Here is a 25,856-nt window from a genome sequence, read left to right as displayed (position 1 = left end):
CAAATTGAATCGAATCGAATCGAATTAAATCGAATCGTGGATCGAATCCATTCAGGACCTTGTGAATCGGAATTGAATCGATTCTAGAAATCAGTGACGATACCCAGCCCTAGACTTTAGGTCACCACAGTAAGTAAAGAGGCCAGAGGCAGGCCACAACTAATTTGCCCCCTGTTGCTTGCTCCATGTCTGCACTGAGGCTACCACACAGCACAGTGGGTGAGTTCTATTAAGATCAATCCACTGATAATGTCTAAAGAGATGCTGATGTAGCAGCAACTGATAGATGGGAGTCCTTTGGAGTGGCGAGTCAGCTTAGTGCACTAAATATACAGTATGCATTCATTCTGGAAACACATGCAGTAGAAAACTGAGAACACAAGACTGATATTGTCTTCAACTCAGAGGTTAAACTCTGCCTCACATCCAACTTCCCTTTCCTTCAGTTGTTTTCTCTCCCCCTTAGTGCAAAAGACATAGTCAGGGTTTACCACAATGCACTGAGCATTTTTTTCACTTCTCACTATCTTTATGTTATTACACCTTTCTGCACTTAATCATTGAGCAGCTGACCTCTCCCATCAGTCAAAACACTGTGGTTAAAGTAGCACTAATTCCTGCAGGGCTGCTTATTATTAAGCTGTGGGCTGAGTCCCAGGGGGCCCGAGGCCAGCATATGGCTGGAGACCAACAGCCATCTTTATCCCCGCCCCCATTATAATTAAATCTACATCACCGCACTGATGGAAACTGTGGCTGATTACTGACAGGCCACACTGGATAGCATCATATCAAATTGGTCTTTTCTTAGTGTTTGACAACCACTAACCACTCGACAACCCAAAGTCAGTAAACTGTTAAATAACCCATAATGAGAAAGCTAAGGAGGACCTCGGGAAGCTGTAAGGAATGATGTCCCATTTCATGTGCTACATGTTGATAACTGAACCTCTGCAAAGTGATCTCCACACCCCTGGAGACTGAGAGGTTTCTGCCACAGAAGTTTCCTTTGTTGGATCAATGCTCGTCTTGCCTGGGTGGGTTAAGATTAGGCTAATTTGCAAACCAGAAATGTTTCCAGCCCCGCCAGTGTAAGGTTTCCAGCCCTGCCATGGCCGACTGAAAGACTCTATTGTTGGCCTCCGTGAAGACGGGTCCATAATAAGCCCTTCGAAATGTGAGGGAAGGAAGCCCTGTTAAATCCAGAGCGTCCCACAGTTTCAGCGACAATATACCTGTCACAGCTCTCAGTGGGCTGGGCAATAAGTCTAAAGCTTGTCAGCAAAGAGCTACAGCTGCTGTTGTTTAGGATGTGTGATTGCCCCACCCTGCTTATTTTTAAACTAGCCCATAAAAAAAAAAAAAAAAAAATCAGTGTTCATCTTCTGGCCATATGGTGGCCTAGTCACTTAATCTGCATGCCTACAGACAAGGAGCTCTCCCAGTTCTCTTATTTCTGTGCTTATCCGCCACTACATGCAGTTGAGATTAACAAGAAAGAAAAGAGGGTGTGCTGACTACGTCATCACGAAAAATACCCGTCTAATTTCACAAGGAGATGCGGGAAATAGGTGCGAGACATAAATTATTTAACAGATCCAGGGCAAGTCATTAGCATGCTGCAGCAGATGTGCTTTTGGTGGGCTCTTTAGCAAATTGGCCAGTCAGTAAAGCAGGATGAGGTTATGTTGCTATACCATCTGCACAGTAGGCGCAGCAACACACTGCTGCCAACATGCATACACAAGCTTTAAACTTCCCCAGTCAAACAAACACGACTGATCAGTTTAAGGAGACGCACTTCATAAACATCTTAATCCGAGACGAATTTCAGCCTTCTGCTTGCGGCCCCCGCCCACATGCCTAACCTCGATCACAAGCTTGGCTATGGATAGATGAGGGGTTAAGTGATATCACTGAAATGTGTTTCCAACCGACACTGAGTTCCACTCAAGTGAATGAGGGGGTGAAGCATCAAAAGAACTTTCTGAGGAGGTCGAGATAAAAACCACTCAGAGCAGGTGGTCAATCATTCCACCTCTTCTATGGTTGTTTGATTTTCCACCTCCTCCTGCTTTGTTTGAAAAAAGAACAAAAAAGAAGAAACATTTCAGGGTAGGCAGATGAAGAATGGACCAGAATGCATAAAATTCTGTGCAGGCAGTTACTGGAAAGCAAACCTGTATTTTTGGTCTGTTTCACTGTTTGGGTGTACATCTCTCTCTCTCTATATATATAACTCTTGATATTCCTGTTACATAGTTCTGTAACCGTCCGGGGCAATGCTGCAGTAGCAATAAAATGCACCAGTTTTTCCACAGACCAGAATAAAACACATCATCCTTCCCCGACATGTAGTAAAAGCACCCTGTGATCTCTGGGAAACGTAGGAAAGAGTCTTGAACAATAGAACAAATTATTTTCATAAGTAAGAAATGCAGTAAGTAAGAAACACACAGACTTTACTTGGCCAGTCCAACCAGGTATATTAATAAACAACAACACATATAGGGAGAGTCACATTATCTTTTTAATACATCTGGAATTGATTTACTGGGCTGGAGAAGTTCAACTCAGTGCCTGAAATTAGCCGACACCTGAAAGCCTAAGGTTGACAGTTTCGAGATGACTGCCAATCCACAGGGAACACACACCTAACTCCAGGTGGATGAGTTGTAAAATAAGAAAAAAATACATCCATGTACAGCAGTTCTGAATTAGAAACTATCCATAGAGGCCCAAATCCTTTTTGTACCAGGCTGTAAACATGCTTTAATGCTGTAAAGTTGGGAACCTTTCAGGTCCTTTTGTAGCCAGGGTCAGGGTTGGTCTACAGGTCTACATGATAGGCATGTATATGTATATATATCTATATCTATATATATATATATATATATATATATATTAGGGGTGCAACAATACTCGTATCGATATTGAACCGTTCGATACAGTGCTTTCGGTTCGGTACGCATATGTATCAAACAATACAAAATTTTTAATTTATTTTATCAACTTTCCTTCTGACGATGCTGTCTGTGTTGAGCGCTCAGTGGATCTGCGCTCGACAGTGCAGCCTAGGCGGAGTAGTCGAACGCAGATTCACGGAGCGCAGGGCAAGCTAGCGAGACAGAAGTTAAGCTCTCCTTGCAACATGGCAAATTGAACCTCCCCCACCCTCATTCAGATCTGGCGTTTGGAACTATTTTGGTTTTCATGTGACGTTTGACCCTGAAGGTAAGCGTGTCATGGACAAAAGTAAAACAGTATGTTGGATGTGCCACGCAATGCTCTATTACATAGGTGGGAACTAGTGCGTTAGCGCAGTTAGCTCGTTAACGTGTTAGCCGTCTAGCCCCACGCACGGGGCGATCCGCGGTAGCTCGTTAACGGAGATTTGCCGTGTTGTGGCGTTAACGTCATTTCAGATTAACGCTGACAGCACTAGTGGGAACAAAATGAATATGACTGCACATTTACACCGACATCACCCTAGTGCAACGACAAGTGGAAGCAGACAAAAACAAAAAGCACGCATGCTACAAACTTTACCCGAGTCATTTAGACAGCCGTTAGCACATGATTCTCCTTATGGGGACCTGATATGTTTAATATGCTGCTGAGAATATAGCCCAGAAGAAGCGTATAGTATAGCTTTTATTTTGGAAAGAGCCATTTCTCTGTAATAAACTCTCTTTTCCAAAGATGAGTGATTTCTCGATCAGATAGATTTATTATTTTATCCCTTTGTTGTTTCAGCAACATTAAATTTAAAAACTGTGTATATATATATGTGTGTATATATATATATATATATATATATATATACACACACACACACACACACACGTATTAAAAACAGGTACAACGCAGTGAGACAACAGGTTTAAAGTTTGTGACATCAGGGCTGCAGGCTGGAGTTTAGTCCAAAGGCATCAGATAATGTGGCTGCAGTAATGAGCTGTTTTTAGCTGAGTTTGACATCCACATCTTCACTTCTTACCCTTTTATTGAACAGTCTTGTATATGTAGGTTCCTTAGGCTTTCTTTAAAAAGTAACAAAATTACATCTCCCATTTAAATCAAATGAGTACAATTATATTTGTTCATTGTCAGTCGTATGTTTACATTTTAAATACAACAAAAAAATTCCCCACATCTTTTTAAAGAAAGAGTATTTAACCTTAATCATAAAAGTACATTTCCCAATGCTAGAAATTTGGATAACATAGTAGCCAGGTTTTCAAATGTGGTCTAGTGATGGAATCCATGATTTGGCTATGCTGTATTTTGCCTGTAACAAGCAGTAAATTGTGTTTTTTTGGTGAACTTTGCTCAATTGGCTTGCAGCTGTTTAAACTTGTGTCACACGGTCCTACATACATATTCCACCAACAGAATCTAAGTATGTGGTTAAATCTGGTCAGTCAAAAATGATACTGATACAAGCTGCTGATGTAATGTGAGAAATAAGAGGTACATTTCCATTAAAGCCCTAAGGTCTTGCTCAGATTGCTCATTCATTCCACTGCAGGGCAACCTGCCACTGCATGTGGCGAATAAACTTTGAACTTGAACTTTAGTTTGATCAAAACTCGAAAACCAGCAAACAGTCCTATTCTAAAACCAAAAAAGTGTTCTACATATCTGGAGAGTCCATAACAAGTTTGAAAAGGCAGCCACATTCCCCTGATGATAATTACATTAACTGATAAACACATGAGCAGAATTCTGTTAGCACGGTTTCTACAAAGCAGAAGCTAAGACAGATCTCACTACCTGACTGGTACTGACTGATGATCCAAGGGTCCAGCGCACTGAGCTGACGCCTCAGTGTGGTCGAACACTACTGCTGCTGCTGCTAATTCACTGACATCTCCTCAGACACAGCACCTGAGGAAAGTTCTTTCTGTAAAGTTGGATAATTGACAGCCATCGAGTGGGCAAAAGAAGTCTGAGGCTGAATCTGCTACTGACGTATTATACTGAGGTTTCACAAAGTCACTTCAAGGCTGGTTAACAAGCTCAGAGAGCTACTGTAGAGCGCTTCCTGTGTGTTCTACAGTGGGTATGCTTTAGTTTGCAGCCCAGATCACTTAATTAGGCTGAGGACGGAAAGCAAGCGGATGAAAAATGCCACCAGATGTGTCAATATAATAGAGTGGAGCTTAATGCTGTTCATTAGCGGCACCACTTCCACCCCCAACTGCATCTCCTTACCATCAGAAAAACTGGAAACCACAATGGAACCGCAGACTGAGGGCAACACTGACATTTCAGTGAATAGCTGCCCAGCCCACACTGGCATGGCCATTATCGTGGAGGTAACAAGCTGGGAGGAGGAGCGGTTTAACAGTTAGCTCTTGAGATTTAAAGGCTCAAGGCACAAGTGTACATTTGTTCCATGGCTGCAAGTGATTGCTGAAATGCATATCAATGTCTGGGACGGGGACGACGTCACGATAATATGCTGTTGTAGCTCGCTTCTCTGTACAGTGCAGAAACTCTCTGAGAGACAGAGCAGAAGCTTGAAAACACGATTGGAATTGGTGACTCATTTGCTGTTTCTCACCAGCCTACAATCACACCCACTCAGCAAGAACGCTGAAGCACAGACACACTCGCGAGCTCCATGCTCCCACCACGAGGATGCTCTTGATGTGCTACAGTTGAAGCTCTGCACAGCTTCTTCTGACGCTCGCTGCATCGCTCTTTCTCACATTTCAACCACCGCCTCACATCTACAGTAGAGGTTCTAAACAGAAAATGAAAAAAAAGAGACATGCCAAACTGTGACTCCGCTCTCCGACAAGCCCAGGCTGTACGCTCCATCGAAACATGCCGAAGCGTCACAGGAAACTGGGGCACACATAATAAAGGAGCTATCAGAGTAAATATGACTGAACCTTGCATAATGAATACACTTGCTCAGCTGACTCCAGTTTCCTGGAAGAATGCCCTTGTTAAGTGTTTTTCCACTCAACCATTGATGAAATTTACCCCTAAAACCCTGCTCTCCATTTATAGCTACTCTTCTGCTGCTCTTCTGTTTTGTTTTGTTTTTTGTTTTTGCCTTTTTATTACAATGTGTCTCCTTTGTGAAAGGCTGGCTCTGGATGGGAAACTCCAACGAGGAAGAAATCACAAAGTCAAATGTTCTGGACGAGTCCAGGCATTGACATCTTTTCGGTACTAATAGTAGGTCAAGAACATCCTGTGACTTCACAGAAACTGCCCTGGAATATAATTTTTAGCATTTAGCACAGATAGGCCTTTGACACATTGTCTCAACCTCCACAGAGGATGAAAAAATACTAGTGCAATCTGATTTTCCACTCATCCCATAACTAGCATCACCTATTTGGTACAAGCTTTTACACAAAAGCTAGAAACATCAACTAAATTCATTCACCATATCAGCCTACTGTTCTCATTACTCATCTTTACACATTTAAAACAGCTTTTAATATAATAAAGTTATATAATAAAGTATTTCTGTAGTTCTGATTTGACACCAGATCTTAATGTAACTGAGTTTGCAAAAAGACAATGACATCTCCCCTCCTCGACTTCTTTTTCCACCCGTGAAAAACTGGGTGTGAAACACTTGGCTTGTAAGTAGGGGACACAGTGAAATATTGAGACATTTTATATTAGCAAGTAAAGCTACAAGAAAAAGAAGAATACGTAAAAAAAGTTCTCTGTGCATATATGAATAAAACTTCTGCAGGGTCAAACATCCACCACCGATGTCATTTAAATTAAACTAAGACATGGTGACTGGCAAAGTGAAGATCAAGCAGTGCAACTGGCTAACTGGGGAAATGCTGAAGTTCAAGAGTAATTCTAGTATTTCAGCCTGTGATTTCGTCATGTAAAGTTAAAGTTTGCATTAATTTAGCCTTAATTTTCAACTTCCATTGTGGTTCATTTAGCTTCATTTAGGCTGCAGGTAAGTTTCCATTAAGATAAAATGACTTTCCGTTGTCTTCATAATGATCTACAGCAGCGGTCCCCAACCTTTTTTGCCCCACGGACCGGTTTATGCCTGACAATATTTTCATGGACCGGCCGCTAAGGTGTCGCGGATAAATATAACAAAATAAAACTAGTACCGGTACCGAAAAAAAGAAAATTTATTCATAACACACGTGAAAAGACCAAGGAAAACCGAGTAAACGATAAAAACGATAACAAAATAACGCTGAAAACCGATAAAAACCCTGAAAACTATACAGTTCACACCTGAGCCTCAACTCTTGCGGCCCGGTACCAAACGACTCACGGACTGGTACCGGTCCGAGGCCCGGGGGTTGGGGACCGCTGATCTACAGGGTCATCCACTGTTTTTACATATTGAATTTCTACAAAGCCAGTCACAAACAAATTTGCATGAGTATATGAATAGGACATGTTAAGGTCAACAGTGAAAAAATTCCTGTATGGAGATCCTCAATTAAGTTGAAACAGCTAAATATATAAACATATATTTCAATTGAATTCAATTCAGTTTTATTTATATAGCGCCAATTCACAACAAAAGTCACCTCAAGGCGCTTCATATATTCATATATGAAAAATTTCCAAGTCTATCTTAAGTGGACAGTGAAAAGTTAAAGGATAAAGCATTCATAAGAACCATTAATGGGAAATGCAGCAACCTGAATAATCATGTAAGGCACATCCATCTGAATGCTACAGAAATCCTTTGTTATACGCCAGTCCTTCCGTCTTTATGTTTTTATCCTATTTTCATGCTCCTCTCTGGTGGTGCTATCCACTACAAAGTTCTTATAAATACTAATAAAAAGGGTTTTTTAACCTCTGGATCTCCAGAACTACAGAGAGCTATTCAACTTCAAGACATAAACATGTGACATTCAACCCTTGACTTAAACATTTGTGATCACAGTAGGAATCCCGATGAAGTACATGCTTTAAAAGTCAACTCCTGTCCTTTGTCTCTGCAGATCCTGGACTCCTGAACATCAAGGTAGACATAGATGTATGTTTCTACGCAGTACAATGGTCTTTGCAATGTTTCTTCTAGATTTCAAGAAGCAATATCAGGTTTACTGTTTACAAAGTTTTACTGTTTATGTTAAATGAAAAGCATTAAATAAATTAAACAAGTTGAATTCTGTATCAGTCCAGTGCGGCCAGTTCGGTCCAAGTGTATGAACGAATAACGACAACGGTAACGATACTAGAGTACAACTTTTATTACGCCATGCATCTCAGCTCAGTTACAGTAGTTGCTAGCCTCAGGCAACCACAGTACAACGTCAAACAATGATCAAAGGCAGAGTCTAATGTCAGTTATGCTCTTTTCTAACTCTCTGTCATACATGATGGGGGCTCTCTTATCAGCACTTTCTACCATTCCCACATTATTATTTATCAGATCCCTCCTTCACAAAACCCACACAAAGGAACAAAGTGCATTTTTTATGCAACATTGTGCTCACTTAAAAAACAAAAAAACAAAACGTATCATGTGCTTGTGCACTGTGGACTCCAAGAAGGAGACAAAGAACACAGTGCTGCTGCTGGTTGTCGAAAACCAATCTAATATAAGTGCCGTCATGTTCCAGTCTAACCTGGCAGCCACACTCGGATTAGGAAATAATGGGAACATGTTTTTTCCGCTGCAGTTTTACCCCCGGATATATGCAGCATGGGACTAAGAGAACAGACACACACACACACAGGACTGATGTGTCTGAGCTGAGAAGAGGTTGCAGTGGGCACCGGCTGACCTTACCTTTACTCCCGCAGGAATTTTTCAGGTTGACCTTAGTGCTGTACTGCGGATTAAAGATGGCAGCAGCAGAAATGGAGGTCAAGAAGGAATCCAACACTTTAGCTTTTAGCTGGTGGCAGCTGTTGACCTGCAGGTCAGACTTGTAACAACATCAGTGGCGCACCACTATTATGCTGCACGCCCCAAGCTAACGCACCACAGGTATGAGCGCCTACTTGGAACAGCAGGTTAGCTTGTGGCAACTATCTCCGCTTCATGTGTACGCATGTGCTTTAATGCATGTGTGTGCGCTTGCTCTAGTATCCTTATGACCCACATCCATTGAAGGAAAATCCTCCAGAATGAGCAGGTTTTGTGGGCCATCTGCTATGAGGTTATTTTCACATGGCAGTGTGTATGTATGTGTGTGTACTTGTGTGTGTGTGTGTGAGCAAGAGAGTAAACACGGCCGAGTTCATCCACAAGTGTGTTTGTGTCAGCTTACAAATGTCCAGTGGAGTGTGAAGACTCATACCTCTGGTTTTCAGCGTATCAGGATCTTTATTTCCTCCACATTGCGTTGTGCTTCGCCAAAACAGAGGCCCTGCAGAGACACACAGAGGCTCAATTATTCATTGTTGCGATTCAATAAAACATGAATATCAACTGCGTATGTGCCAGACCTCGTCATTCACGATAGTCTGCGAAAAATGGGTCTTATACACATACACACACACACAAAAGACACAAATCAAAACAAAGCAGCAGATGTGTCCAGCTGGAATGAATGACCTCGATCCAATTAGCAGAACAGAAACCGCAATCCCCCCTTACACAGCAGCATGGCGGCACTGTATTTGTGACATTCAACTAGTCAACAACAGGTTAGTGCGAAGGGTGCAGGAACTGCTGGCTTTAATCACAGGCCTGTGTGGTGGCCCCATTTCTGACAGCCTCTCCAGCAGGTGCATTCTGGAAATCTATTCATTCACTCGTCCAGGTGCAAATGAGACGATGCTGCTAAATGTAGGACATCATCCCTCACTGCCATCTGCCACTGAATGAGGCTTGACTGCATTCTAAGCATGAATGATGCTGGAATAAGAAAATGTTGCTTATAATAATATAGTCTAATGCAACTTTACTACCGTAGTGTTTGTAGCTCTCACTGCATTTTTCAAGTTACAACTTGATTTCCACTTTTGTTCTGTGCTTCAAATGCCTCAGAGGAGGAGGGATTTTTTTAATGGGGTAGCACAGGGTGGGGAGCACAGGAAATGAGGAAATAAATGCTATGTAGAAAACATAACATTTATAGTTTTCTACATGCCTATTTACGTCCACAGACTAATAAACCTTCACTCTTCATGTGAATCCAGCAAGACAGGAGGAGGATCTGACTTTTTGGGCATCGCCGTCCTGGGACTGGCTACGATTTTTCAGGCTCCTGTGCCCTGTTATTATGTAAAGAGTGCCACTGCTTAAGCTACTGAAATTATTTTCTATTGAACAGCTTTTGCAACAAAACCAACTTAAAGTGCCTAAAGTAAAACACACATACAGTACTGTGCAGCCACCTCTCAATTCGGTAAATTTTATGCAGTATATAGGTGCATTCCACGTGTTTGCATGTTTGTTAAATTTAGCATGTATAATATAGGGCAAAATAAAGGTTGTACAGAAAAGAAAAAAAAAGGTTGTACAGAAGAGCTTGAAAGTCCATATTTGATATATTTAAAGTCTGTATTATAACGGAATACTTCTCCTGGCTTCCCTAGTAGGAAATTCTGCTCCTTGTCATTTACAGATGGCTTTAGACTGAACATATGTACAATTTTCCCCTCTTAATAGCTATCAAGGAATCACTTTGTTGGTGCAAAAAATACAATTTCAGTGTCAAATTGCATTACTGTTTGCATTTTTCATAGATTCAACTTGCTAGATTTTCTGTTATGTGTTGACCAGATGCTGGTTCATTGAGTTAGGTTCTGAAGCCTGGATAACTATTATTCATGACCACTTCTAAAAATTATAGGAAAATCTGGCGCATGGAAGCAAAATATAAGGGTGGTTGCTGGTAGGTAGAATAACAACAGCAGTGGCTGCTGTGACTGCAGACATGCTCGCAAAAGTATGGTTTGACCACTGTATGGACATATACTGTGCCTCTGGAGGATATATATATATATATATGTGTGTGTGTGTGTGTGTTGTACTGAAGAGAGAGCTGAGTGCAAAATGGAAGCTCTTGGCTCTTGATTTACCGGTCAATCTACGTCCCTACCCTTAGCTATGGTCACGAGCTGTGGGTAGTGACAAAAAGAATGAGATCGCGGATACAAGCGGTGGAAATAGGTGGCTAGCCTCTCCCTTAGAGATAGGGTGAGGATTTCAGCCATGCGCGAGGGGTTCAGAGTAGAGCCGCTGCTCCTCCACATCAAAAAGAGCCAGTTGAGGTGGTTCGGGCATTTGACAAGGATGCCTCCTGGGAGCCTCCTGGGTGAGGTGTTCCAGGCATGTCCCATCGGCAGGAGGCCCCGGGGCAGACCTGGGACACGCTGGAGAGCTTAAATCTCTCGGCTGGCCTAGGTATGCCTCGGTGTTCCTCTGGACAAGCTAGAGGAGGTGGCTGGGGAGAGGGAGGTCTGGGCTTCTCTGCTTAGGCTGCTGCCCCCGCGACCCAGCCCCAGATAAGTAGAAGAAGATGGATGGGTATAAAGGTTTTATCTACCACAGAATTAACACAGAATAATACAACGGATTCATTCATTGGGGTTGGGCACCGCATTTCGACTCTAGTACAATGTCATTGTTCAAAGAGGACCAGGAGGTTCAGTCCAAAATCCATTCTACAGCAGTTCGTGTTTTTAGTTTCTGTGCTGCATGTGGATCTGAACCTCATTCAACTGCACTCCAAAGACACTGAACTATCCCTAAGTGAGTGACTACAGTTTACTCAGTGATGATTATCCATCCAACCCTTTTCTTCCATTTATCCAATCCAGCGTCACAGAGGGGCTAAGTCAATCCCAGCCGGCACAAAGCAAGAGCCAGGGTACACCTTGGACAGGCCAAAACACAGAGACAGAAAACCGTTCACATTCATAGCTACAGCCAACTTTGCATCTTCAGTTAACCTAAGCTCAGGCATGTCTTTGGACTGTGGGAAGAAGCCAGAGCAGCCAGAGAGAGCACATGCAGACAGGGAGAACACAGAAACTCCACACAGAAAGGGCCTGGCCAGATGGTGGATTCAAAACCCAGACCTTCTCGGCAGTGCCACTCACTCGGTAATAAGTATTATAATATGGGTTTTGGTAAGTTTTGTGAAAACTCAGCCTAAAAATATTTAAAATGAGTTTTTATCTTTTAAGTCAAATTTAAATGAAACACCCATCCATGGAAGCCATAAGTGGAAAAATGTAATACAACAGCTTTAGACTTTCTTGTCACCTCCAATCATTCAAATTCACTTTATTCTGTTCTTCTGTCTGTTTGCAGCTCATTTTCTTTTTTCTTTGGTCTTAGCTACATATTGTCCTCAGGTATGATAAGGAGAGGAGCGTGACCATGTATGCCCACTCACACAAACTGGTCCGCATCCAATACTCAGATCTACCTTTGACTTGTCTTAATACATTAGATACTTTTGAGGTTGCTGAAGTTTATTATAGTTCCACACAGTGTACTTTCCTACCACCTGTAGTTAAAGAAAAACCCATGTATTTTGCTCACACACACTGGTTATAAAAGAAAACAGAGTCTCGCTTTTGTATCTACAATGCTAGCACCAAGCTCTTCTTGCATTCATTTGTTAACTCAAAAGTGCAGGGAGCAAAAGTGCGAGAAATAAAGCACACACAGACCATTTCTGACATGCTACTTTTCTTTTTTTTCCCCCACAAGTTAATCTCCACGCAGGCGTGAATAAACTTCGCAGTGGTTGCCAGATCTCGACTGACAGCGGAATTACACAGTGGAGTGATTGTGTGGCAGCAGGGCCGGGGTTAACTGCATGGCGCTCCTCCTAACTGCCCTTTATTTACAAAAGACGCACTGTCACTGCTGCCAAAATATGTTAGAAGCCATTAGCTGCTGATCTGACTTTAAAGCTCAGTCCTGCTAATCTAATTTAATCTGCCTCTGTGGCTTTGCTGATTGCTGGAGCGGATCAACGGTGACACTACAAGTGCAAGCAGGCTTTGCTGATGTGATGCAACTGTTTGTTCTGCAACAGCAGACGCCCACGCTGAACGGTGCTGCTGCTGTTGTTGGTTTTTTGGGGGGTCTCTTACATGAACACTTCCTGTCGTCGGTTGAATTAGGTCTTCACGGAATGTCTGAGTGGTTTCTCTGGTGATAGTCAGCTGCTTAAGATCAATAAGCACGAAGCAAAGTATGATGGGAAATGACCTGAAAAAAATGCATTCCTTAATGCGCAGCTTTTGACTTTGTCTAGATAAAGTGCAAAAATGTATAAGGGTAGATATTTATCGAGGACAGCCTGGTGTAACATCTAAATGGTGTAGGTGTGGGTGGAGGTGGGTGCTTTGGCTACTCTGTTTCTTAGCCGATAAAAAAACAGAAAAAGAAGTAGCTGAAGAGACAGGAAATGAGAGAAAACAAAGATATGAGGACAACAGGATGATGGTTTGACACTTTCTTTCCTGTGAAGTCTCAGGTTTTCACAGTCAACAGCAGCACGGTACACCTACGGACTACAAACCAGCAGGTCACAAACCTAACAGTAAATTCAACTTGTCCTAGAAACACAACTGTCTGCACTAATGTTTTTCCAATTTGGGTGATCTGTACATAAAACTGCGAGGGAGTCTCAAAATACTCACGATGACCTTAGCGTGTAATTGAAACCTGTGATTTAAGTCTTCTTTACCAGCACAAAATTGCAGTGTTCCCACGAGCGACATGCTTCACCATGTCGGGCCCCAGAGAAAGCGAGCTGATTCTCTCCCTTCAGCTGCAGCCCACCCGGCTGAGGGGGGTGGGGGGGTGTTAGTCATTCAGCCACACGAAAGCTGTCACATGACTGGCCGGGGCACAACAGCAGTCATTCTGCTCCTTCGCTGCCACTTGGCTAGCGGGACACATGAGTGGGCCGCTAAAGTGGCCGGACACGCAGCAGGATCCGGATTCAGTGTGCTGAGCTGCCACTCAGGGACAGGGGGCTGAAATACATGCGCTGCATGTACTGAGCACGAGAACAAAAGTCAGGGTTTGTGCTGCTTTTGTTTTTGTACTTCATCCAAGTGAGCACAGTCAACAGCGGCTCCATATGCACATCTATTAATGGTCACAAGTCTTCTATTGTCCTTTAAAAACTTTTCACATTCTTCCAGTCCTCGTCACCCGAACTCAGCAACCACACACAGCTACACACCCAAACACAACAGCTGCCTGTTTAGAAAGCATCCGAATACTGAAAGTGTTCTTATTCTGCTCATTTCCTGCTCCATGGCATATTCTGGAGTGGCGTTACGTGATTCACAGTTCAGCTGGACCTCAGTGCAACCCCTTCACCTCTGACACACGCTGGTTTCACTTCCTTACCAAACTCCTAACCCGACCCAACACGCGCCATGGTCGTTGCTTTCTGTTGTTAGCCCTTAGCATCTAGGTTTAGCAATGATACAAATAAGATAATAACCTAATTACAACCATGAACTCATGTTTATGCACTGTGCAGTGCACCTAGGGAATAAGCAGTGTAGTAACTGTACTATACTTAATTTAGTATACTTCTTTTTTAGACAGATTTTTAAACAGATAGTAAGAATTGTAAAGAGGTGTAGCTAAACCTGACCCTTTGATCCTCATCTTCTTATTCTCTGATAACAGCACAATAACATTAATAATAGCTTCATAACTAATATAGTTGGTTCTACTATTTGTCAAATATTACCAAGCAATAAATGTTTCAGTCTTATTAAGAGCATGCCAACTACTCCTTAACTACCAACATTTCCTCTGAATTTATAACTAAGATATGAGCCACAGGGTTATTGTTCTGTATTGTTTCACACTGTCTGACTGTCTTCTCAGCAAAAGAGCATCCACCATATAGCAGGAATTTCTTTCAATTATATAGTAACCTTTATATGCTACTATACAGAGTCTGGAATTGGTAAATGTATACGTCACAGTCGAGAAGTGAAGAGTTACAGCCCAGATGTCCAATTTTTCTATCTAGCACTTGAATATAGCACACATTTGTGGATTTGTCTCACAACCTCATTTACATGTGATATGATCTATGCACACAACTCATGCAATCAGTGAGTGAAAAGACATTTGTGCTGAAGTGAGTTTTTCAGATTCAGACATATGCATTTGTAAAATAGAGCAGATGCTCTTTACATCTGTATTTGTATCCAAGTGATAGGCTTGAGGATCATACCATACATGTTTGTAACCTTTTGGAGACTCATTTCCTTCCATATTTCCTTGATTCCTCCAGCAAATTATAGCAGGAGACAAGTGCAAGTGCAGAAGGAGAGGAAACATAGAGGAAGCCACAATTCTTTGGGGACCCTCGCCAAGCTGGAGGGACCCCTGCTGGTAAGTGAACCCAAGAAGTTTCTGTGGTGGTGGGCGACTTTGTCTTTCTGACTTGTATAGTTGAACATATAGCTCGCTGTCAGCCACCCACTTGTGGTTCATTCTAGGGCTAGTCTCTAAAGGGTAAGTAGGGCACGTTGCCATTTCAATAATAGCTGCATTGGCAAAGCTTACAGCTGCAGGCTGTAGCCTTTACATGGATGTGGAGCAATCTTGCAGACAGTGTGGTAGTTCAACAGTGATTTTATATTCAGCTGTGTGTGTTTTGTCCTCCAACATTCTGATACAACTCATGGTAAAGACGTACCACGTTACAACATCCCGAATATTTCCCTCAGAGATTTAATTTGATTGACTGACCAGCACCACCAGTGAGAGTCTGACTGGCATACGCTGTTGAAGAGTGGATTAAAATGAACCATTATCCTAACAGCACATTAGGCCTCCTCCTCTGGGTTTCCGCATCCTTACATCAGAGAAGGATTTGCCAGGTGATTAAAGTGAGAAAAAAACTGAGGGTGTTCATAAGAAGAGAGAATTAACAACTGATCTTACTCCCACAGACCGCACTGACAACAGAGTGAGGGAAACTCCAGAATGACTGGTAGACAGAGAGTGGGTGATATGGAGGATGTTGTATTTTGTGTTATCAGGACATACGCTATATGGCTAAAAGTCCTAAGGTGCCTAAACAGTATACCTAGAGGCGCTGCTCGGCCAGCTGTGTGCCATGACGCTTCATGTTGATGTTAATGCCAGGGGAGGTTTGGAATGCTGCAGTTCTAATTCCACTAAGTAAGAGAATGGCCTGAAAAGGCAAAATAAGAGCCAGTGTAAGATTATATTCAACTGAAAAGCTACTCTAGTACAGTATAGATAAAGCTGATATGGTATCTAAAACAAGCCAAAATGATCTCCTGTGACCTGGAGGATCGCTCTTACCGGAACTTATTCTCTTGCCATGCTGAGCTCAACAAGGACCAACAGACTGCTGCTTGCTAACTGCAGTGCAAAAAGGCATCAACATATTATTATTTATTTATTTTAAATAGTTAGAGAGGAGATTTTTAATGGTTTTATTAAATATGTGAATGAAGCTGCGCATACACACAGCAGCAGTGAAAGAGAAGGTTTACAAGAAGGTAGTGAGACCTGCTATGATGTATGGTTTGGAGAAAGAGGCACAGATAAAAAGACAGGAGGATAAGCTGGAAGTGAGAGAGTCAAAGATGTGAAGTTTTTCAGTGCAAGTGAGCAGAATGGACTGAGAGGAACAAGTCAGGTTGATTAGAAAGGTAAAGCTGCGATGGTTTGGACATGTGCAGAGGAGAGAGAGTGGATATACAAAACATCCATGGATGTCTGATGTGTGATTGGAGGACACAAATGGGACCCTATGTTTGGGTGACAAAACTGAATGTGAATTGAACATTTCATGTTTCAGCTCGAGTGCTGCTCAGTTTCACATCTCTTTCAGTCGGGGTCTTAGAGGAGCATCAGTGTATGGCAGCTTAGGGAAGATTCAGCTTTAGATTGAACTTTTCAACCCTAGCCGCAGCCTCTATAGACAAATCACTCATTTCTTAAACTATGTGACTCATTACCATGCAAATCTCATTGCAAACGATTCAGATCCTTTCGATTGCAATATAGTGCATTATTCCTATGGGAATCTGAGAAATGATAAAAATCCTATCAGATTCTGGACAACTGTATGGCATATGCTGATTCAAAGCTGTGGAACTCATTTAACATGTGCCAGGGTGTCCTGAAGATAAAGCTCTGTTGCTCTGCCAGCAGCTCTATCCCTTGGCAACATCATAGCCCTTTAATGGGGGCCTGGTGTAGGCCTTGGCCTGGTGTGCCAGTGCACTGCTGCTGCCAGGGTGAGCAATCATCTCCTTTGTCAGCATCTTGCAGCTGCATCAGCAATGCAGGGAAATGACGCTGCACAGTGAAACGTAGACCACAGCGTAATACGGACAGCACACGGATCAGGGGGCTCTATATAGTGGTGGAAACTGGCTATAATAGAAACCTCCATCCATGGAGGAGTTTGTCACAGTTGCTAAGACAAAGGTAAAGGCTCAGAAACAAAAGCTTCCACACAGAAACACTCATTTGTCCACCACAATCTGACAGAAAGTCTGTGGGCACAAAGCAAAACCATAAAGTCTGCATTTAAAATTCATAGAGACCATAAAACATAATTGCTTCTCTGCTATGCAGATTTCAACATGTGGCACAGTAAGGCTTTGTTGAGACAGAATCCAGCCTTTGTCCCACACGTGACATTAGACATAGCAGGGAAAATTCACAGCAACTTAATAATGCATGAAAACTCTCAGTGCCGTTAGCGTGTGTACAGAAAGCACTTTTGTTTTAGTCAAAACACAAACACTCGTTATCAGTCTCACGCCACCACCATAAACATATCATTAATAAATAATAAAGCACAGCGAGATGTATCACGCGCCTCAATCGTCGCTTCGATCAACGAAGATCAACGCCCACATGATTGCTACTTGTGACTGGCGGAGAAAGAGCTCGAAGATGCTCATGCTAACGCTCTCTGGAGAAGCACCGTCCTTGTGAATTTACAGCAAGCCATTCCTTGACCCAATCCAATGAATGCATTCACTACACATAATCGGCCTGACACATTGGATCATTTTGGGAGCCCCTGTGACAAAATGGCTGCATACATTATGCTGACTACATCAAGACTCTTTGCTTTGCTTAATGTCTAACACATTTCATGCAAGAAAGATGCCCCTGTGCCCCTGAACCAGTAAAAACATATGCTGGGAAAGTTGATGGGCAGCTGATGGTTTTTCCACCAATCACAGCTCACCTGTCAGGCGCACTGGCTGAACAGAGCTCTAACATCTAGCTTTTTTCTTTCAGTCAGTATTATAGCAATAAAAAACAGTATAAGAGGAAAGAGAGAAAAAATGATTCTGTGACGTGGAAAATACTGTACAAAAGTGACAGCGGTGTTGCAGCGCTCGGTTGTGTAGCACGTATGACTAAAAATAGATACATGCAGACTATAAAACATATTGAGAAGCACATATACAAATAAAAAACAGAAGATTCAAATCAAGTAACCTCACACACCAAACAACAATGTGTAGTTTATGCTAGCTCTGCAGCCCTTTCTTCTCTGTCTGTCTTATTGTAGAGCTGACAGCAGCAGCACTAGTTGCTGTAATCAAATCCAATCCTTAGTAGGTGAAAAGCCAACAAGAGTCATATGAAACATCGTATTCAACAAGCTTAAGCATGAAGTAAAGCGATCCTCTCACAATCAGCACAGCTGACTTAAGAACAAGCTGTCTGCATGCAGACAACTCCTAGCTTTGTGTGATGTGTGTTTACAAAAAACTCTGCATTTAATCATGAGTTGTTATTAATCAGGCTCTCTTCCATCACCACCAAGTGGTGCAGCAGATAGCTGTCCCTCCCTGAGCCTGCTGCTGCTGGAGGTTTCTTCCTGTTAAAAAGGGAGTTTTTCCTTCCCACTTTCACCAAGTGCTTTCTCATAGGGGGTCGTTGGATTGTTGGGGTTTCTCTGTATTATTGTAGGGTCTTTACCTTACAATATCAAGCACCTCGAGATGGCTTTTGTTGTAATTTGGTGCTGTACAAATAAATTCAATAAAAAATGTTCAAACTTTTGTGCAGGATGACAGCAACCATCCCAACTGACGGGTAGCAAAGCATTTACTCCACTAAATCTAATAACTACTGATGATACATTTTTACAGATTGAGTTTCTCTGTAGTATATGGTCTGCAGTAATGAGCTTTATTTTGTCTGATTCTTTGCTTGTTTCTCGACACGCCTGTTAAAATATGTGTGGGGCCTGTAAAACTCTGCAGACCGCACAACCTGTTAAGAGTTTGAACAAATCTGGAATTTCATTACATAAGAAATATGCTGAATATATGCAGTTTTCCCGTGTATGTAACTGTCCCTTGGTTACTGCAGAACTACACACACAGAAAAACTAACAGGTGTGATATTTTATAAAACATACAATTAATAGATTGTATGTTTTTGTATTTTTGTGACTTGGAAAGCAGGTTGATATGTGGGTTGGTGCTGGCTAATTAGCTAATATTAGACAAATTCTGTTTAATGACAGAAACAGCCCGCACTGCTTATAATTAAGTTTCTCCACTGATGTCAGAGGAAATGATGACATGTCTTGAATACAACTTTGGCTCTCTGACAAATAATTTCCGAGAAAATGAGCAAGCAAGCAAACAAATTCCAATACAAATGTTAAGATCCCAAAATATAAACATATCTAATAATACGTTAAACCCAATATTATTGCTTCACTTGGTTACTTGAGTTCTCTCTAAGTTCTTTTTGTGCACAAACCTGCTTCGGCACTTCTTTTTACTGGCCTAAAACTGACTTTTATGTAACGACTGATCTGCACACGCTGATGCTGATACTAATATCCTTCCTTGTTTTTTTGTTATTTCTTGAAACCAAGAACTCTTTATAAACACAACTTATATGTCAGATATGAGATTAGCCACCATAAAATTGGCATGACAAACATATAAATCTTGACTGCTGACATCTATAATAATTTTATACATAGTCAGCATCGACTGGCTTTTTCCAACAAAATATTTGAAAATAGTTACACAGTTACAAAGTCTGAGGATAACTCATTCAGTCAATTGTATCTCTGTGTAACTGCCGAGAGGCTAGCATATGGCTGAAGCCTGGTAAAGGAACCTATCTCTGTCTTTCCTCTGCTCCAGCTCCACTGTAAAAACTCTGGAGTGGGGAGATGGCTGGCAGAATTAAAAGATTTCTGCTCGATTTATTCAGTGGTGAGGTTTTTAAATATAGACCGAGGAGCTCCAGTGCACTGCTGAACTCATGAATAAAGGCTAAATGGACTTGAGAGCTAAATGGAATTGGAGAGATTAAAAGAAAAAAAAAGGGGGGGGGGGGATTAAAAATGGAAAATGTTGAGCAGGATATGAGAAGCAGCCATGCTTGCTCAAATTCTCTTGCTTTGCCTGCACTCCAGATGTAAACGAGCGAGTGTGAGATTTTTTTTCAGAGGAAATGAAGCCACATTTAAGCACCGCCGACCGACTTTGTGCATTTTAAGTACTCTGTGAGCAAACACAAAGAGTGTGGCAGGTTGAAGTGGACTGTCATGATGCGATCGGCATGATAGGATCCCTGTATTCCCCGGGTCCTTGAAGCAAGACAAATAACTCCCACTAATTGAATTCCTTTGAAGAAACACCCCAAAGATGGACATCTCCACGGGCCCTGTTTTGACAAGCTTTTTCATGCCAGTGTATCACTTTCACACATCGTTTCCTCCCTTGACATGGCTACGACGATGACCCAGTGGAAATACGTTTGGCTCATAAACATGCCTAATTCATTAAGGAAGCTGATGGATTGGGGAGACAACAAAAGCAGAATAGCCTCTGTTTTTAATTCATGGGGGACATCCTAGAGGGAGCGAAGGCCATCGTGTGATCTACAGCTCGGCTCCCACGTGTCACCGTATGTCCCCACTGGCTCAGTCAGAGCCTGCATTCATACACGGATCAACATTTACTCAAGCGTGACAATAATTTCAGCCTGCAAGTACGTCACAACCCAACCACCAGAGCAAAGAAATAAATAAGAAACTAAGAGAAAAAAGGCACATTTCATTGGTGTGAGGTTGAGCACAGATGAACGGCTGTCTAAGATTGTGTGAGCCTGAACAATCTGACCTCCATGTGATGACACGAAGTCCTGCATTGGTTTTTCTACACACAGACACCACTCAGTTGTGCTGCTACATCTGTTAATGGAGGACAAAATATTCCCTTAAGTATGGAAGCATTTAGCTGTCCTACCACGAGAGTTTCTCCTCTGTCAACATGTTAAAAAAAATATTTATCCTAATCTTGTTTCATCCATAAATAAATTGGATTGTTGCATCCCAAATTCAAAACTCTACCGTCTTGAACAGCAGCAGTGGAAGTGGGCCTGGAGGATCACTATAACCAGAATCTCCAGCAGGTGGAAAACTGGTTCATGTGTCACTTGACTGAACTCACCAGAACAAGTATTAGCACTGCCAGCTGAACTTTAAGTCCATCTGTGGGATGAAAGACACTCACTGAAGAAGCAACTTGTTTTCTTTTTTACTAAATAAATATTATCTGTAGGTCCATCCTGCAGAATTTAGCTACTAAGGGTAAAAGTCTTCCAGAATGTCTATTTTCTGTCAGAAAAGTGTATAATTGTGCAGTAAGAGATTAAAGATTACATAAGATTGCACAAAGATGAGGATTAGCATTAGCCTTGATGCTGTCAGCTCCCCAAATCTACTCATGAAGCTAATTTCATACTATCAGCTTCATCTGCAATAATAGAGCAACTTACCATACAATACTCTCATGATACATTCACCAGAATTACTATGGTATCATGATTCAGTGATTCTGCTATCCTTAGATATAATGAGCAGAGGCCAGTTCTGACTGACCAGCCTCATACTAATCTAGTCCTTATTCCAAGACCAATCCTAGCATAATCCTCTTTATAACTCTGATAACTATCATAACGCATAAAATAAACATAAAATAAACAAAACAAACAAATTTCCCACGTGTGGGACTAATAAAGGTTATCTTATCTTATCTTATCATCATCACAGTATGATATGAAAACAGTGACTGAGCCCATTAAATCTTTGAGAAAGTGTTTACTTAAGTCTATTGAACTCCACACAAATGGAACAGAAAGGAGTCTCCCCCCACATGTTGTAAAAAATATGGGTTTAAGAACTTTTACTTTGGCTTCACTTTTTAGACCCTGAAGAAAATGAACAAAACTGATCAATAAATATTTGTGTTTTGTCTCCTGGTGTGTCTGTGGATATGCTTCAAGTGTGAAATGAGATCTTAAATTCATAGGTGTGTTTGATTCAGATCACCACAGGAGCAGTCCAATTAGGCTCTCGAGCTGTCTCACAGTTAATTAACCCTCCAGCAATTAAGTTAAATCAAGAGCTTAAAATTACCAACTGGGATCAGCTGTGTATATAGGAGTACCTACAGTACGCGGGTCCTACGGTACGTTGTTTCCTTCAGAACAGATATTCTTAAATGCTATAATGTAGTTCATTATGAATTTCAATCATATTTATGCCAAAAAGGCCAAGCCTACATTATACTCTGCTGTGGATACGGACAGCTGGAGACCCCATGGCCGGGTAGTCATTCTTGTTATACTTCTTTACTCAGCCCCACCCTGGGCTGCATTGTAATCTAAGTTCCCCACGGAATTCCACTTCCGAGCGGTCACATTTACTGTCTGTTGATGAAATTTACGTCACGCGGATCCCAGCACACTTGCAGATGGAGAGATTATAATGTGCACATTAGGGTTCGGCTAGAGACTGCTACAGCAGTGAATGCTTCTTGCGTCTCTCAGGCTGTTCAGTTCAGCCGTAGTTCAGTGCAAACTTTACAATGAAGAGCTGCAAAAATCAAAGCCTGTATTTTCACTCAGTTTCTGTAAGCACACAAAATCAGTGTCCAAAATATTTCCTAAAATTGAAAAACGTCTAGATTATCATGAAATTTTCTATGAATTGTTGACTGGAAGATGTCAGACTGTGACCATTCTGTGCATTACTGTAGGTTAGTGACAACCATTAAAGAGACAAATAGTCACTTGCAGTACGTTCATCAAACATTAAACTTCTGATAAAAACTCCACCAGCTTTTCAAGACACTGTCATCTGATCACAATCATGCAGCATTATCACCACAGCATAAATACAGAAACTACTATTGGGCCATGTTGCACCCTTAAGTGTGTGTGGCTTCACTGAACCAGGTTTTTACCCAAACAGCCTCTGAGAAGTTTGCTGGACAGGAATTTGGTGCATGCATAAGCAACTGTTTAATAAACTGCATTTTTCAGACATAGTTTGGAGAGTTGCTCAGTCTTTTTGCACAACCCACTGTCATTGTCGCATGTTTTTTGGCAATTTTTGCACGCTTTGCGCTTTATATAGTCCCGTGCTGACTGTATGTTACATGTAGCACCATGGTCTTGGAGAAATGCTGTCTTGTTTCACTGTGTACTGTACCACTGCACACAGCTGATATTAAAACATAATGATATTATAGATTATTTAATGTAGGCTGATGGGACAAACAATATGAATTGCTTGAATTGCCAAAGAAGCAGCCAAATACAGTGCAAAGACAACAACAGGGCTTTACCCTTTTTTTCATTTAACAAAATGTGGGTGTGTCTCCTTTTGCGCACATCCCTGTCCACTGCAGACAGAATCGACTTCTGTGTGAAATTCTGCACTAGTTTGGATTTAATCTTCAATCTTTGGAAGCTTGAGGCGAAAGCACTAGTCTATGACTGCAGTTATCCACAGTTTATTATTGGCAAAATTCACTGCAAACACTCCTCTTCTCCTGTTTTCCTGACCTGATCACCTCTGTGTGATAACCTGCCTGATCAGATCTCCTGGCAAAACAAGCTGTTTAAAGCTGCCTCACTAAACATGAGTGACTTCCATCAGGGACGCCGTGCATGTCTCATCTGATTCGGTTAAGACAGAGTATTAAAAAGCAGCCCTGAACTCAGCAACGAGTCGGACGGCGACATGTGCAATCTAGAACTTTATTACAAAGACTGGCATGTTAAACAAATTTTTAATTTAAAATTGGTAAAACTAATATTTCTGCTGATTTACAGTAATGATTTAGATCAGCAGAAAAAAACCTGAAAGCACTCTGGTTTCAATGCTCTGTTTCCAAGACTATTAGCTGTGAGCAGATATCTGATATCATCCTAGAGATACATCCGTCCTCAGATGCATATACTGTGCCTTTACACAGTGCACCTGCAGAACCTAAACTCAGCAGACCACATCCCAGCTTCTTCCTCCTACTGCAGAAATCTTGCACTCAGTGCAGGCGGAGGAGCTGCACACCAGCTGCTGGCATGCTCAAAACCAGAGGAAGCTGCCTTTCTGCAAACAGGCCATAATAGTACTTCTAAAAAAACGAAATAAAATCACACATTACAAGGCCCTCTAGTTTCTGCACTTTCCCTTTAAGTGCCACCAAAAACACATTGATTACAACTCTCGCAAATAGAGGGTCATTCATTAAAGATTGCTAATGACACATATATATACTGCACCCATTTTGCTATCAAAACACAGGGAACGTATGGCTGCCGGTCAGAGGTATGCAGTTTTATGGTCTGAAGTCAATAGATGGAGGGATGCCCATCATTGTTTTAAACGGAAATAGAGGTGATGAGTGTTTAACCCCAATTACTGAAGTGAAGGAGGGAGAAATCAGCCTGAAATGCAAACAACATCATCGGCACAGAGCATAAAAATCCACAGGTACAGTGAAAGTAGTCACCGATGGAAAGTAGGAAAAAAAGACTTTCCAACCAACCGCTAAAAGAGACAGAGATTGCTTGGATCGGCATTAACAAGAAGCGAATACACTCGAACAGCTGCATGGCACTGCGTGCACGAATGCAGCCCGCTCCTCAAAGTAAACAGAGCAGCCAGGCTTCTCCCTGAAGCACACACAGAAAAAGCATGGCAGAAAACAGAGCCACTGAATCATGTGAGGTTATGTCCTTCATCTGACTTCACTGAGCATCAATGGAGAGGAGAGGCTGCTGCTGCTGAGGATGGGAGAAAAGGGGAGGGGGGAATGGTAAACAAGCGAGCTGGAGTGGATCAAAAACGAATGCGTCAAGATGCTTTGAAGCCCCCTGCATGTCAGAGGCTCGGTTTCCATCGGTGACTGTGGATAACCTACTTGTTTAATTAGCTTCGGGTGCTGCTTCTTCATCCCACTTGTACATACTGGATGTGTGTATATTTATTCTACCATATATAAATCGGTTATCACATTCAAACAGCCTCACCTTAGCCTTTCTATACAAACTGAGCGGTGGAGCTAGCGAACGGGCTAAGCACGTTTACGGTCCAAAACGTCAATAATAATATCACCTGGGGTAAAGCAAAAAAAAGCAAAAAAATCAAAGTAATTCAATCGGTTTGGGAAGCAAGAGCGAGAATGATGAGCGAAACGAAAAAACGGTGTAACTTACCAGTTCAGAGACGTCTAATAGTCCGCAGCGCTATATTCCATGGTCGTTATAATAAAATAATGTGACAGTAATAAAAGACTGCACTGCTATGGTGGCCCTGCTGTCGCCGTCCTGCTCGCCGTAGCCGCTCAGTGTGATGGCGTTGGCTCTGCAGGGCCACAATGAAACGGCTGATGCCTTCACGAGCCGTCAGATATTGTCGGCACAGACCAACTAGGGGAAAGAAGACTACATGGATCATTTGTATGGTAGAACGGGGGGAAAAGAAAGAAAGAAACTCCGTGACATTCTAAATATCTTCTGTTTAGTGCTACACTCACAGGACGTAAGACATAAAAAGTTACGGTGATGAATGTGTTTGCAAATTCATTTAATGTTGTTT

The 25,856-nt window shown here is 41.9% G+C and overlaps 1 protein-coding gene across 6 annotated transcripts in view; it reads right to left on the bottom strand.

The window, feature by feature from the left end:
- The window catches only part of fynb (FYN proto-oncogene, Src family tyrosine kinase b), a 77,725-nt gene extending 52,099 nt beyond the window's left edge, over positions 1-25,626 (bottom strand). For 3 of the 6 annotated variants that reach the window (XM_040027974.1, XM_040027929.1, XM_040027965.1), the window contains exons 1-2: positions 25,475-25,626; positions 9,276-9,344 (exon numbers count right to left, since the gene is read on the bottom strand). The gene's annotated coding sequence lies outside the window, so the exon portion shown is untranslated. Of the gene's footprint in view, positions 1-4,776; positions 4,818-4,849; positions 7,089-9,245; positions 9,345-13,634; positions 18,873-25,474 lie in introns of those variants that run through there. The other 3 variants (XM_040027948.1, XM_040027939.1, XM_040027955.1) reach the window with 3 other exon arrangements.
- Between the last annotated feature and the right edge of the window lie 230 nt (positions 25,627-25,856).

Source organism: Simochromis diagramma, unplaced genomic scaffold (genome assembly GCF_900408965.1).
Source record: "Simochromis diagramma unplaced genomic scaffold, fSimDia1.1 OVJJ01000746.1, whole genome shotgun sequence".
NCBI classification, from domain to species: domain Eukaryota; kingdom Metazoa; phylum Chordata; class Actinopteri; order Cichliformes; family Cichlidae; genus Simochromis; species Simochromis diagramma.
The sequence above is the reverse complement of the archived record's forward strand: the minus strand, read 5'-3'. Positions and strand labels throughout refer to the sequence as shown.